Source organism: Bos indicus x Bos taurus, chromosome 6, assembly GCF_003369695.1.
Source record: "Bos indicus x Bos taurus breed Angus x Brahman F1 hybrid chromosome 6, Bos_hybrid_MaternalHap_v2.0, whole genome shotgun sequence".
Taxonomy (NCBI): Eukaryota; Metazoa; Chordata; class Mammalia; order Artiodactyla; family Bovidae; genus Bos; species Bos indicus x Bos taurus.
Genome location: NC_040081.1, coordinates 91,736,044 through 91,749,505, shown reverse-complemented (window position 1 = coordinate 91,749,505; position 13,462 = coordinate 91,736,044). Strand labels below are relative to the sequence as shown.

Below are 13,462 nucleotides of genomic sequence, written 5' to 3'. Positions count from 1 at the left end.
ATTATAATTCTCAGATGCAGGGATTCATTTAAAAGAAAACAGAGAAGGAAAACAATGAAAAAGCCTGTACCACATTTGTATAGTATCGATAAGAAAATGTAACTATAAAATGATTCAATTAATATTACTCACATCAATTTAATTATACAGTTGTCAGAGTAATGTGTAATATCAATGAAGAAATATTTGTAGCATGCAGATGGCTCTGTTTCTTAAAAAATAATGTCATAGGGCTTTTAAATTTGTATTTTTTAATTTAAAAAAGGGGATGTTATCTCACTGGTGGCTCAGACGGTAAAGCATCTGTCTACAATGTGGGAGACCCAGGTTCAATCCCTGGGTTGGGAAGATCCTCTGGAGAAGGAAATAGGAACCCACTCCAGTACTCTTGCCTGGAAAATCTCATGGATGGAGGAATGTGTTAGGCTACAGTCCATGGGGTTGCAAAAGAGTCGGACACGACTGAGAGACTTCGCTCATGTCTCCTGCATTGGCAGGTAGGTAGGTAGGATATTATCTCATACATTTGATTTGCATTTTTTTAGTTATTAGTCATGTTGAACATCTTCTCACAAACATATTGCCATATATCTTTGTATATCTTCTTTGGAAAAATGTCTAGTCAATTCCTTTACCTATTTTAGATTGAGCGTTTTGTTCTTTTGTTGAGTTTTAGGAGTTATTTATATGTCCTAACTATGAATCCTTTATCAGATATGTGATTTGCAAATATTTTCTGCCATCCTGTGGACTGCTTTTTTATCCTGTTGATAGTATCCTCTGATCCACAAAGCTTTTCATTTTGAAAAAGGCCAATTTGTCTAGTTTTTCTTTCTTTCTTTCTTTCTTTTTTTTTAGTTTTTCTTTTGTTACCTGTGTCTTTGGTGTCATATCCAAGAAATCATTATCAAATTCAGTCATGAAACTTTTACTCTATGGTTTCTTCTAAAAGTTGTATAGTGTTAGGTGTTAAATTGAGGTGTTTGATCCATCTGTCTTTGGTGTTGAGTAAAAGTCCAACTTCATTTTTTTTTTCATGTTTTATCTAGCATTCCTAGCAGTATTTGTTGAAAAGATTGTCTTTTCTCCATTGAATGCCCTTGTTGAAAATAATTTGGCCATATATGCCATTATTCCTGGGATTTCCATTCTGCTCCATGGTCTATGTGTCTTGTATACCAGTGCCATAGTGTTTTGATTACTGAAGCTGGGTGATAAGCTTTGAGACCAAGGAGTGTGAGTCCTCCAGTTTTATTCTTTTCAGGATTGCTTTGGCTATTTAGGGTCCCTCAAAATTCTATATGTATTTTTAGAATTGATTTTTCTGTCTCTGCCAACAGCATCATTGGGATTTTGAGAGGGATTGCATTGAATCTGTAGTTACTTTGGGCTTTATTGAAATTTTGATAATATTAAGGCTTCTAATCCATGAACATGAGATGTTTTCACTTATTTACGTTTTTATTTTTTTGAGCAAAGTTTCATAGTTTTCATTCTACAAGTCTTTCACCTCCTTGATTATGTTAATGTCTAGGCATTTTGTTCTTTTTGATGTTATTATAAATGTAATTATTCTTGTAATTTCCCTTTCAGATTTTTCACTGTTCAAGTATAGAAATGCAACTGACTTTTGTGTGTTGATTTCATATCCTACTACTCTGATGAATTCATCTACTAGTTTTAAGAACTTTTTTGTGAAATCTTTAGGATTTTTTTATACAAAAGATCATATCATCTGGAAACAGATAATTTAAACTTTTCCTTTCTAATTTGGATATATTTTATTTATTTTTCTTGCCTAATTTCTCTCACTAGAACTTCCAGTACTATGTTGAAGAGAAGTGGCAAAAGCAGGCATGTTTGTCTCATTCCTAATCTTAAAGAAAAAGCTTTCAATCTTTCCCTATTGAGTATGTGTTTTCTGTGGGTTTTTCACGTATAGCTTTTATAATATTGAGGTAGTTTCCTTCTACTCCTATTTCATTGACTGTTTTTATCATGAAAGTGTGTTGAATTTTGTCACATGCTTTTTCTGTATCAATTGAGATGATCATGTGTTTCTCCCCCTTCATTGTGTTGATGTGGCCTATGATATTGACCAATTTTCATAAGTTAATCTGTTTCTGCATTCGAGGAAAAAATCCCACTCAGTCGTGGTGTATGATTCTTTCTATATGCTGCTGAATTTTGTTTGTTAGTATTCTGTTGAGTATTTTTGAATCAATATTCAAAAGAAATTTTGTGTAGTTTTCTTGAGGTGTCTTTATCTGGTTTTGGTATCAGGGTTATGATAACCTCATAGGATGAGTTAGGATGTGCTCCCTCCTCTTCAGTTTTTTGGGAAAATTTGAGAAGGATTAGTGTTGTTTAAATGCGTGGCATTTAAATTTATTCACTGGTGAGGTCATCTGGTCCAAGGATTTTCTTTTTCAGGAGATTTTTGATTACTGATTCAATCTCCTTACTAATAATAGGTCTATTCAGATTTTCTAATATTTTTATGTTTTGTGTTTCTATTTGTCCATTTTACCTAGATTATCCTCTTTTTTTTTTGGTATAGAATTGTTCATAGTATTCTTACAATCCTTTTTATTTCTGTAAAATTGATAGTATGTATGTGTTATTCGCTCCAGTTGTGTCTGACTCTGTGACACCATGGACTGTATAGCCCACCAGGCTCCTTTGTCCATGGAATTCTCCAGGTAAGAATACTGGAGTGAATAAGCTATTCCCTTCTCCAGGGAATCTTCCCAAGTCAAGAATCGAATGCAGATCTCCTGCATTACAGGTGGATGCTTTACCATCTGAGCCACCAGAGAAGCTCCCAGATTGATAGTAGTGCCCGCATTTTCATTTCTTACTTCAGTATTTTCATCTTGTCTCTTTTTTCTTAGTCCATTTAGCTAAAGATTTGCCAATTTTTTAAATCTTTTCAAAGAACTGGCTTTTGGTTTTATTAATTTCCTGTTATTTTTCTATTCTCTGTATTGTTTATCTCTGCTCTACCTTTTTATTTGCCTCCCTTTGATAACTTTGAGTTTGGTTTGATCCATAGTTTAAAGTTAGTTTGTTGATTTAAAATCTTTTAAATTTTTTAATGTTTTTCTAATGACTAACCTACTGGGGTATTGGGAGAATGTAATTAATAACATACATGGATGCAAAGTATTTATAGCTATAAACTTGCTCCTCAACACCACTTTTGCTGTGTCCTATAAGTTTTCAGATGTTGCGTTTTCATTTGTTCCTCAGTATTTTCTAATTTCCCTTGTGATTTATTTTTTGATGCATTGATTGTTTAAACTGTGTTGTTTAATTTGTATAATTTCATGAATTTTCCAGCTTTCTGTATGGTACTGATTTCTAATTTCATCCTATTGTGATCAGAGAAGATATTTTGTATGATATCTATCTTTTTTAACCTATTGAGTTAATTTATGGCCTAACTTATGGTCTATCTTGGAAAATGTCCCTGTGCACTTAGGAAGAATGCATATAATGGAATGTTCTATATAAATCTGTGAGATCTAGTTGATTTATTGCATTAAGTTCTCTTTTCCTTACTTATCTTCTGTCTTTCATTATTATGAGACAGGTATTGAAGCTCTCCAACTATTATTGTAGAACTGTTTATTTCTTTCCAAGTCTGTCAATTTTTGCTTCATATATTTTTATTGCTCTTTTATTAGGTAAGGGTGCATTTGTAATTGTTGTATCTTCTTGCTATATTGAAACTTCTATTAATATACAATGTCCTTCTTTGTCTCTTGTAAATACTTTTGATTTAAGTCTATTTTGTCTGATCTTAATATGGCCATTCTAGCTCTCTTGGTTACTATTTACATGGAATATCTTTTTCCATCATTTGCAATCTGTTTTGTGTCCTTGGGTCTCAATTGTATCTCTTGTAGATAGCATGTAATTGAGTCATGCATTTTTATCCATTCTACCAGTGTCTGTCTTTTGACTGGAGTCTTTTGACAAGACTCTTTTGGCAAGAGTTTACATTTACAAATGTAAATCCATTTACTTTTAAAGTAGTTACTTATAAGATGAGAGACTATTTGAACCTCTGTGGTCAGAAGCAGCACTCAGCAATCAGAGCACAGATCTTCAATATTTGGAGGATAAGGTACTTATTGCTCATCTTGGTTCCTGCAAGCTGTGTGAAAGGAACACATATACAGCTGCCTGCCATGTAGAGGGAGGGTAGGGGTGTGGGTGGGTGGCAGATGCTCCTGTGCTAAGAGCTGAAAATGACCAAAATTAATCACAATTTACCTTAGAAGTCTTATCCAGGAAGTCTAAGCCTTCTACAGATCCCAGAGTTATAAAATATTTACATCAGAAAGATTCTGCCTATGCAATTGCTGGGAGACAGATTCCTAGGGTCCCCTGCTCTTCTCTCTGCTCAGAATCCTTTCTCCTGGGTGAAGTTATATTTAACTAAAATATTTTTCCTTTTCATTCAGACATAAATATCCTTCACTTGGCACTAAGGGAAAACAAATGTAAAACTTGTTTGCCATGTAAAAAACCAAGCAATTTGAGAAGCCTTATACATACACACAAGATAAACATGGTTCACTGTAATCATATCAAATCACAGTCCATTTCTTATTACTGATGAGGTTGGTGTTCAATTACCAAGCACAAAGAAAGCCGAGTGGAACCTCTGGATTGAAGCAGCATGGATATCCGAACAACTCATGGAGCTGGAATCAGTTACTTACTGAGTTTTACATTCTAAGAAAAGATGATGGAGAAAAATAAAGGTGGAAACAGTCTAACCGTGCAATTGTCTGCACTCTTAAAATTTGCTGCTTAATAAGTATTTGATGATGCAATCTAGACAACTTATGGAAACAAATGTTTTGGAAGTACAAGTTGTTTATATCCCCTTAGTCAGCAAATAAGAGTACCTACGGTGTAGTAGACACTGGAGATACAGAGAAAATAGGACAAGAGGGCAATCTCTGACCTCAGGGAACTAATAGGAAAAGTAAATAAATGAGAAAAACCCTAAAGAAGGGAACTCTATAAATGAAAATGGGGTTAATAGCAGAGAGCTTGTCAGGAAAATCTGACTTTCTAAAAACAATAATACTTGATCAGAGTATAATTACATGAAATACTCTGAAATTAAGGCACTGGATGAAGGGTAGCATTTCAGGCTGAAGAAATGTGTGTTTGGGAAAGTTGTGTTTGGTATGGCAGGAGCAAATGGTGCAAATGGAAGTGTGACAAGAAGCAAAGCTGAAGAGGCCACTGAACTCAAACCCCAAAAGGCCTTTTAGAGCACGCAACGGAGTCTTGTGCAATTCCATAGACATAGGTGAACTAGGCTGTGGTTTATATGCAAAGCAAGGTAGGTTAGCTATTATTCACCCTTTCTGTTCTATCCAAGAATATATCTGAAACAGGGCAGGATGTGATCCTGTTCAAAGTTCAAAGTTATTAACCAAGCAAGAGGAAATGGCTGAAGATTTGAAGTATTTATCTTAATAATAACTAACTTGTAACACCATGTTGTTGCTCATGACTTAGGCAATAAGTGTGCATTTGAGCTGAGACTGTTGTGGCTGTTGAAAAAGCATTAAAAAGATGACACAAGAGAATAAAGTGATGGAATTTGAGTAGTTGTATATTACCCACCCCATCCTCAGTTTCATAAATCATGTTTCCCAGATGAACCTGAGCAAGTGGGGAAGATGAAACTGGTCGTGGGTCTTTTTCCCCCATATCCAACAGGGCTGACTCTAAGGAATCCCACCCTACTTCCTAACTCACCCGGACTATCTTTCCCTGCCCTCAATTTTCTCCTTCCATGTCTCACCCAGGATCACTTAGATTTTTTATCTACTTGCACTTTGACAAGAGAACGGAAGATTCCAGTCCTAATAAACCCACTAGGCAATAGCAGTAGCCTGGGGGCAGGAGGAAAAGGGGACAGCAGGGGATGAGATGGCTGGATGGCATCACCTACTCGATGGACATGAGTTTGAGTGAACTCCAGGAGATGGTGATGAACAGGGAGGCCTGGCATGCTGCGATTCATGGGGTCGCAAAGAGTCAGACACAACTGAGTGACTGAACTGAACTTGCCCTGCAGAAGACGCCACCTTGAAAAGGACAGCCCCTTAACTCGGAGAAGGCATCTCTGACCTTAGGATGTCAGTTCCCAAGGCTGCCTAGTCAGGGACTACTGTGTTGTGAGTTGAGTGGGTGTAGCTGGGAGGGAGGGATGCTATTTCTTCCGAGCCTCACATATTACCATCATTAGCATGGAAATCATCACTAACATGAACCTCCAGCCTTGGAGCTGTTGAATGTTCATGTATTCAGTTTCTCTCCTTTTGCAGCCTCTGGGCCTGCTGGCCATCCTTGATGTGTGAGTAGTAGGCTTTGAGCCAGTGAAGTGCTGCAGAGTGCTATTTAGGCATTCACACATGTCAGATGATGTGCTTTTATGCATTGTGAACAATTAGTCTGATAATGTGTCCTCCTGAAGCATCCAGCAAGGGCTAGAAGTGGATCAAGCTGTGGGCAGACAGGAAATGTGGAGGCAATAGCTATAGTGGAGGAGATAAATGACACACTGACAGCTCTGATAAAAATACCCTCATGGAGGGACACCGGGCCAGGGCTGATTGGCAGGGAAGCAGGCAGGGTGGTGCCACCTACTCCTCAGGCCCCCTCCTGAGCCCTGCTGGGGTGGAGCCATGATCAGCCAAGCCCTGGGGCTCTGGCCTTGGCAATGTTCAGCTGCCCCACCAGGGCAAATCTTATAATTAAAGCATGGAATGTGAAAAACAGAATACTTCAGCTGGTACTTTAGTCTCATCTGAAATTCTGCAGGCATGTGTCTTATAAGCAGTATAAGCAGAAGCAGAATTTTAAGCCAATCTGCGAGTCTCTGTTTTTCAGTAGAAATTGCAAGCATTATTTTGACTGCTACTTGCTATCAAATGCTCAGTTGAGTTCATTTCAGTCACTCAGTCGTGTCTGACTCTTTGCGACCCCATGGAGTGCAGCACGCCAGGCCTCCCTGTCCATCACCAACTCCCAGAGCTTACTCATATGCATGTCCATTGAGTCAGTGATGCCATCCAACCATCTCATCCTCTGTCGTCCCCTTCTCCTCCCACCTTCAATCTTTCCCAGCATCAGGGTCTTTTCAAATGAGTCCTTTGCATCAGGTGGCCAAAGTATTGGAGTTTCAGCTTCAGCATCAGTCGAAAGCTCAGTTGCTCATATCAAATGCTCAGTTGGTGAAATTGAAGGTCTTTCACTCAGAAGAGAAAAATCAAGAAGAACCTGAGGCTTGCATGCTTCTGAGCTGCTGTGAATGGCCCCGGCACTCCTGACCACCCTTCCAGCTAGGATGTCACTGAGATCCCTGAAATGGGGCCTCCTGCTGCTGTCCCTGCTGAGTTTCCTGGTGATGTGGTACCTCAGTCTGCTGGTATCAGTCTACAATGTGATCGAATGTGTGAACTGAATGTACTTCTATGAGTATGAACCCATTTACAGATAAGACTTCCGCTTCACACTTCAGGAGCATTTGAATTGCTCTCTTCAAAACCCATTTCTTGTCATCCTGGTGACCTCACACCCCTCAGATGTGAAAGCCAGGCAGGCCATTAGAGTTACTTAGGGTGAAAAGAAGTCTTGGTGGGATATGAAGTTCTTTCATTTTTCTTATTAAGCCAACAGGCTGAAAAGGAAGACAAAGTGTTAGCATTATCCTTAGAGGATGAACACCTCCTTTATGGAGACATAATACGACAGGAGTTTTTAGACACATACAATAATCTGACCTTGAAAACCATTATGGCATTTAAGTGGGTAATTGAGTTTTGCCCCAATGCCAGGTATATCATGAAGACAGACACTGATGTTTTCATCAATACAGCAATTTAGTGAAGTATCTTTTAAATTTAAACCACTCAGAGAAGTTTTTTGCAGGTTATCTTCTAATTGGTAATTATCCTATAGAGGATTTTACAAAAAAAAAACAACCCATATTTCATACCAGGAATATCTCTTCAAGGTATTCTCTCCTTACTGCAGTGGGTTGCCTTATATAATGTCCAGAGATTCGGTGCTGAGAATCTATGAAATGATGAGTCATGTAAAACCCATCAAGTTTGAAGATGTTTATGTTGGGATCTGTTTGAATTTATTAAAAGTAGACATTCATATTCCAGAAGACACCAACCTTTTCTTTTTACATAGGATTCATTTGGATGTCTGTGAGCTCAGATGTGTGATTGCAGCCCATGGCTTTTCTTCCAAGGAAACGATCACATTTTGGCAGGTTATGCTAAGGAACACCACACGTTATTATCAATTTGACATTCTACCCAAAGCCTGGAAAAGGGAGGGATATTTTGTGCAAAGTGTGAACGTTAGACTATGAAATCTCCAATGAAAAACTCGTGAGAAGGTCACGGTCTGGCTTACACAAAGCTGAAACTCATGTCAAGCCTAGAGACTGGAGGGTTGCACTTGACCTGTGGTTTATTTTGCCAACAATCAAGTCAAGCCTTTTAAAGGTGATATTCAGAGGAATTAAACATCTTATAAGGGAAGGGGAGGTTTTTGTTAATAAAATTAATAGGACCAATAGGACCAAACAATTTGAATATGTCATTCTATAGACTAGAGCTTCTTAAATGGGTTTCATTGAGTTATAAGCTCATTTATCCATAATAGCAAAACAGTGTGGAGTATTATTCATTGAGCAATCTAGTCAGTTCAGGGTTTTGTGTATATCTGGATTACTAGTTTTTTTAAATATACCGTTCTGTGTAAAAGAAACTGAAGTTATTTCTGAACAAAATTTAATCTGTTTTTGGTCATTTGGAAAGTATTTCAAGATGTTGCAGTATTAAAGAGTTATCAATTATTATTTAATAATACTTAGAGTTTTGCACTTTATGGATGTGTGAATGTTTTGGTTGTTTCAATACTGTATAAACAGAATAAATTTCTTTTCCAATTACTTCAGTGATGAGTTTATGATGAATAGCTCCATTAATGTGTAGTCATTGTTGCATATCAATAATCTCTTGGACTTTGATAAATATTTCACCAAGTTAATATAGAGAAGAATTAAAACAAGAAGGTCAAAATTACTGTTTTGTTTTTAAAAACATAATCCCTGGTGTTTTTAGGTGTCACTTCATTTGTCTTATTTTTCCTCCTGGAAATTCGGAGTAATATAGAATGCCAGGTAGCATATTTCCTTTAGGAAAGGATTCTGAAGCCAAAAAAGAAAGAACGAACATGATGGCCAGAATATCATGAAAAGGAGTATCCTATTTCGGTGCTTGAGTTGGAAAGAGAATACTAATATTTGAGTTGCATTGTTAACTGCTCCATGTTTTTCTCATTAGCAATCAGTTTGAGAATAAAAAAGAATAAAAAAAAAAAAAAAAAACACTGTTGCTGGTGTTACTAGCTTCACATCAAGAGGAAAGCCCTACTATGTGGTCTAAAATCAATTCTGATTTCCATGTCATAGAGAAACACCTTATTTCATAGGAGTGGTAACGTAGGTCACCTTCGACCTGCTGGTTGGTCCAAGAAGAGCACTCCTTGTCCCGGTATTCTTGGGGTTGTGCAGTTTCCTGTTATGTCTGATATGGGACAAGTGATTCTTTTTCTCTGGATTACATGATGGCAAAAGATCAAATCTGTTGGGAGAAAATGTGAACTTGAAAGTATATAGTCAGCTCTTAGAACATTCATACATTTGTAATTTTCCTGTAAAAAAGCTTAATTTGAATTAGAAGTGTTGTAATGTATGATTCCTTTATAACAAGGCTGTTTCCATTTCCCTCATCTCAGACCTGAACCTGTCACAATAAAATCCTAAAATAAATGAAATATTCTGTGGAATCTTTCCATGCCCTTGCTAATTCCCACCCATCCAGGAGTCACTTTCTCTAAGACACAGATGGTGGTTATATTTGTAGGATTAGATTTGATTGAATTTGTGTAAGTTTATATTGGTGTTTGGGAAGCTAACTCAAAGAAGTTTTAAAGAGAACTTGTGAAATAAAAGATAGCGTCCCTTCATTTTTAAAACTAAAAAAAGAAGTAAAATGTGAATAATTGCCAAGTTTTAGAAGACTGTTCCTTTTCAACTATAGATTGGTGCTTAATTATCTAAAGAATTAAATGATTATGAAAAAAAAAATTACTCTCATGGGAATGGGCATTTGACCCTCTCCTTCCCTTCTTTGCTATTCAAGAATTTGGGATCACAGACGGAGAGGTTAAACTATATTTAGACTCTAGATCTTCGAAGATGGTATGTACTGAAGTGAAAGTGAGCAGTAGATGATTGGCATTCTTAAAGGAGTTCTACTGTGTATGTCATGGTAGTGTACAGAATCAGCCACTTTTTTAAAAGCTTTATCTGTTTCAAGTAAGGACAATACAGAGCTATTCAGAATCCCAGATTCATAAAAAGCTCATTGCTTTATGTTGGTGCCATATTCTGGAACCTAGATGGAAAAAAAAAAAAAAAAAAAAGCCTTGAAATGCTGATGTATTGTGACATTGGGGGATTTTTGAACTCTTTCTAAGTTACACAATACAGTACTATTAAGAACCATCCATCAAAGTAAAGATACCCCAGGGACCACCAACTAAGCAGTGAGCAGTCTCTTGACCATTAATTGTGACTGCTAGTATTTGTTCCTTTTTATTTTTCTTTTAAACTTAAAACCCAACAATGTTCGAACAGTACCAGTCATCACAGGACTCAAAAATAAGAAAAGAAACTAAAAGAAAATGATACCCAGTTTTTCTCTTGTTTGGCAACAAATAAGCTTCAATTTATAAGGAAGTTATCTTCTAATGCATTAAGTAAAGCAGAGTGGCTTTTGAAGGAGAGTGCAAAAATGGCTGTATTGGTTAGGGTATTGGTCCATCCTAGATGGCTTGTCCCTGTGTGTTTCTAATAACTGGCAAATACCTAGATATAAAATGTTGTAGAAATTGTGGTCCCTGCATGGCCAATTCTTTACTGCCTGAGCCATCAGGGAAGCCCCAACTTCCAGATGTATGCATGAAGTCACATTTTAGTCAAGTGACATTTATACCAGACTGTTTATGCATCTTTCCAGACTGCTCAACTCCAATCCCAACCTTGTTCAGTGGTCACTGCTACTGTAGCCTCAACTCTAAATACTACCAGTCATCTTATCCTCTTCCGGGGCACAGCTTCCATGGTGCCATCATAACAGCACCTATAGAAGACCTCTTATCAAGGTTTAACTTAACCAGATTCATGGAGGCTCTGGCTCACTTGGTAGGTACTTGGAGTGGCCAAGTAACATAGTCTGGTGGTGTGGGTAAGTTACTCTTCTATAGGAAAATTTTGACCAATGGGAGGTAGAAGGGAGTTGACACATTTTACATCCTTCTTCCAGATTCCCTATAAGACATTTCTCAGACCCAGTGGCACTTTTCACATGGCCTTCTCACAGATGTCCTCTGTATCCAAGTGACTCACTATGCATTTTTGTGAATTTATAGCTTGCTTATTAATATACCAGTTTCTAGTATTTCTTTCCCTATTTCCTTTTTCATGTCCCTATGTTGCCCTGGGATGGCAATCTCTAGCACTGTGTTTGCATGCAAACTTTGCCACAGTCTCTTGTTTTGACAGCTAAGACACTTATACTTTCTGTGTTTACCTTAAGTTTGAATTAAATACAATAAGTATGTATGTAATCAACTTTTTATCCCTAGATTTCTCCAAGCTGGGAATGCCAAGAGTACCCAGTCTGTGGTAATAGAAAAGGGATAGTTTAAGTCCATTGGGTATTCAGCTATTCATTAAAGCCATTGCACCAAAGGCATAGCTTTTCAAATCTTGGAACTGATGTGGTAGCTCCAGGGAAAACAAACTTGGAGTTCCCTTCTAGCATGTAATAGGGTCCTTTACTTTGAGATACAGCTGATATTGGTATTAGTTTCCTCTTCCTATATACCAAGAGCAAAAGCTCCCAATTAGGGATACCTTGTAGGAGACTGCTGAATTTGGCGAAGAAAGTGTAATCTTGTCTGTTCTTCTTTCTTAAATGCATGTGCTTTATCAAGAAGTAAGAGACTTCTCTGGTGTCTCAGATGGTAAAGAATCTGCCTGCAATGCAGGAGACCCAGGTTCAATCCCTGGGTTGTAAGATCTGAAGAAGGGAATAGCTACCCACTCCAGTATTCTTGCCTGGAGAATTCCATGGATAGAGGAGCCTGGCGGGCTACAGTCCATGGGGTTGCAAAGAGTCGGACCCAACTGAATGATTAACAATTTCACTATCAAAAAGTACAGTTTCAATGTTAATTTAGGAAATACCAATGGATAAAACCTATATAAACAAAAGTTTTTTGGAGTCCTCGATAAATTTTGAGTGTAAAGGAATCCTAAGACCAGCAAGTTAATAGATACCTCCAGAGCCCAGCATCAGAGAAGGCAATGGCAACCCACTCCAGTACTCTTGCCTGGAAAATCCCATGGATGGAGGAGCCTGGTGGGCTGCAGTCCATGGGGTCGCTAGGAGTCGGACACAACTGAGCGACTTCACTTTCACTTTTCACTTTCATGCATTGAAGAAGGAAATGGCAACCCACTCCAGTGTTCTTGCCTGGAGAATCCCAGGGACGGGGGAGCCTGGTGGGCTGCCGTCTATGGGGTCACACAGAGTTGGACACAACTGAAGCGACTTAGCAGCAGCAGCAGCAGAGCCTAGCATAATATCTGGAACAAAGGAAAGTCTTGTAGCACAGCCTTCTGGTGTCCATGTGGTGGCCCTTTAACCTACTTCAGTTAACCACTATTTTATGATGCTTCGCAACTTACAAATAGCTAATAAAGAGCAGAAATGCCAAGTTACCATGCATTGCTATGCTTATATATCTTCTTGCTAACAAAACTAGGGAAATTATTACTTTGAGATTTTAATGCTTCACAATTATATATCTAACCTCCTCTACTGTAAGACTTTTTAGTGTTTTTGATGCTGTTTTTCTTGGTACTCTAGTAGTGTAATAAGTTGCTTTCAACTATAAGTAGCAAAGGTCCTGATCTAAAAGAGACAAATATTTGGAGTATACTTTTGCCCAGTAACAAGAAACCCAGAAGTAGCTGGTTGCAGTGTTGGTTTGAAAGCTCCACAATATCATCAAGAACTACAGAGTTTTCTGTCTTTTCTACCAACCACAGGGGCTGGTCAGAGCTATAGGATGACTGCAGTAGCTCCAAGCATGGTATCCTCACCTGACAAAATCCAAAAGCAGAAAAGGAGACTCAGGGTCTCTTCCCTGGCTTCTCTCCTTTTATCAATTAAGGAAACATTTCCGAAATTTTTTCTTACATTTCCTTGATCATGACTGGGTCACTTAGCCACTAATAAGCTAGTTGTCAAAGAGGCTGGGTAACCAAGTA

The 13,462-nt window shown here is 37.8% G+C and overlaps 1 pseudogene; it reads left to right on the top strand.

Annotated features, from left to right (window-relative positions):
- Positions 1–7,269: 7,269 nt before the first annotated feature.
- LOC113894650 lies at positions 7,270–8,422 on the top strand (annotated as a pseudogene).
- Positions 8,423–13,462: the final 5,040 nt, after the last annotated feature.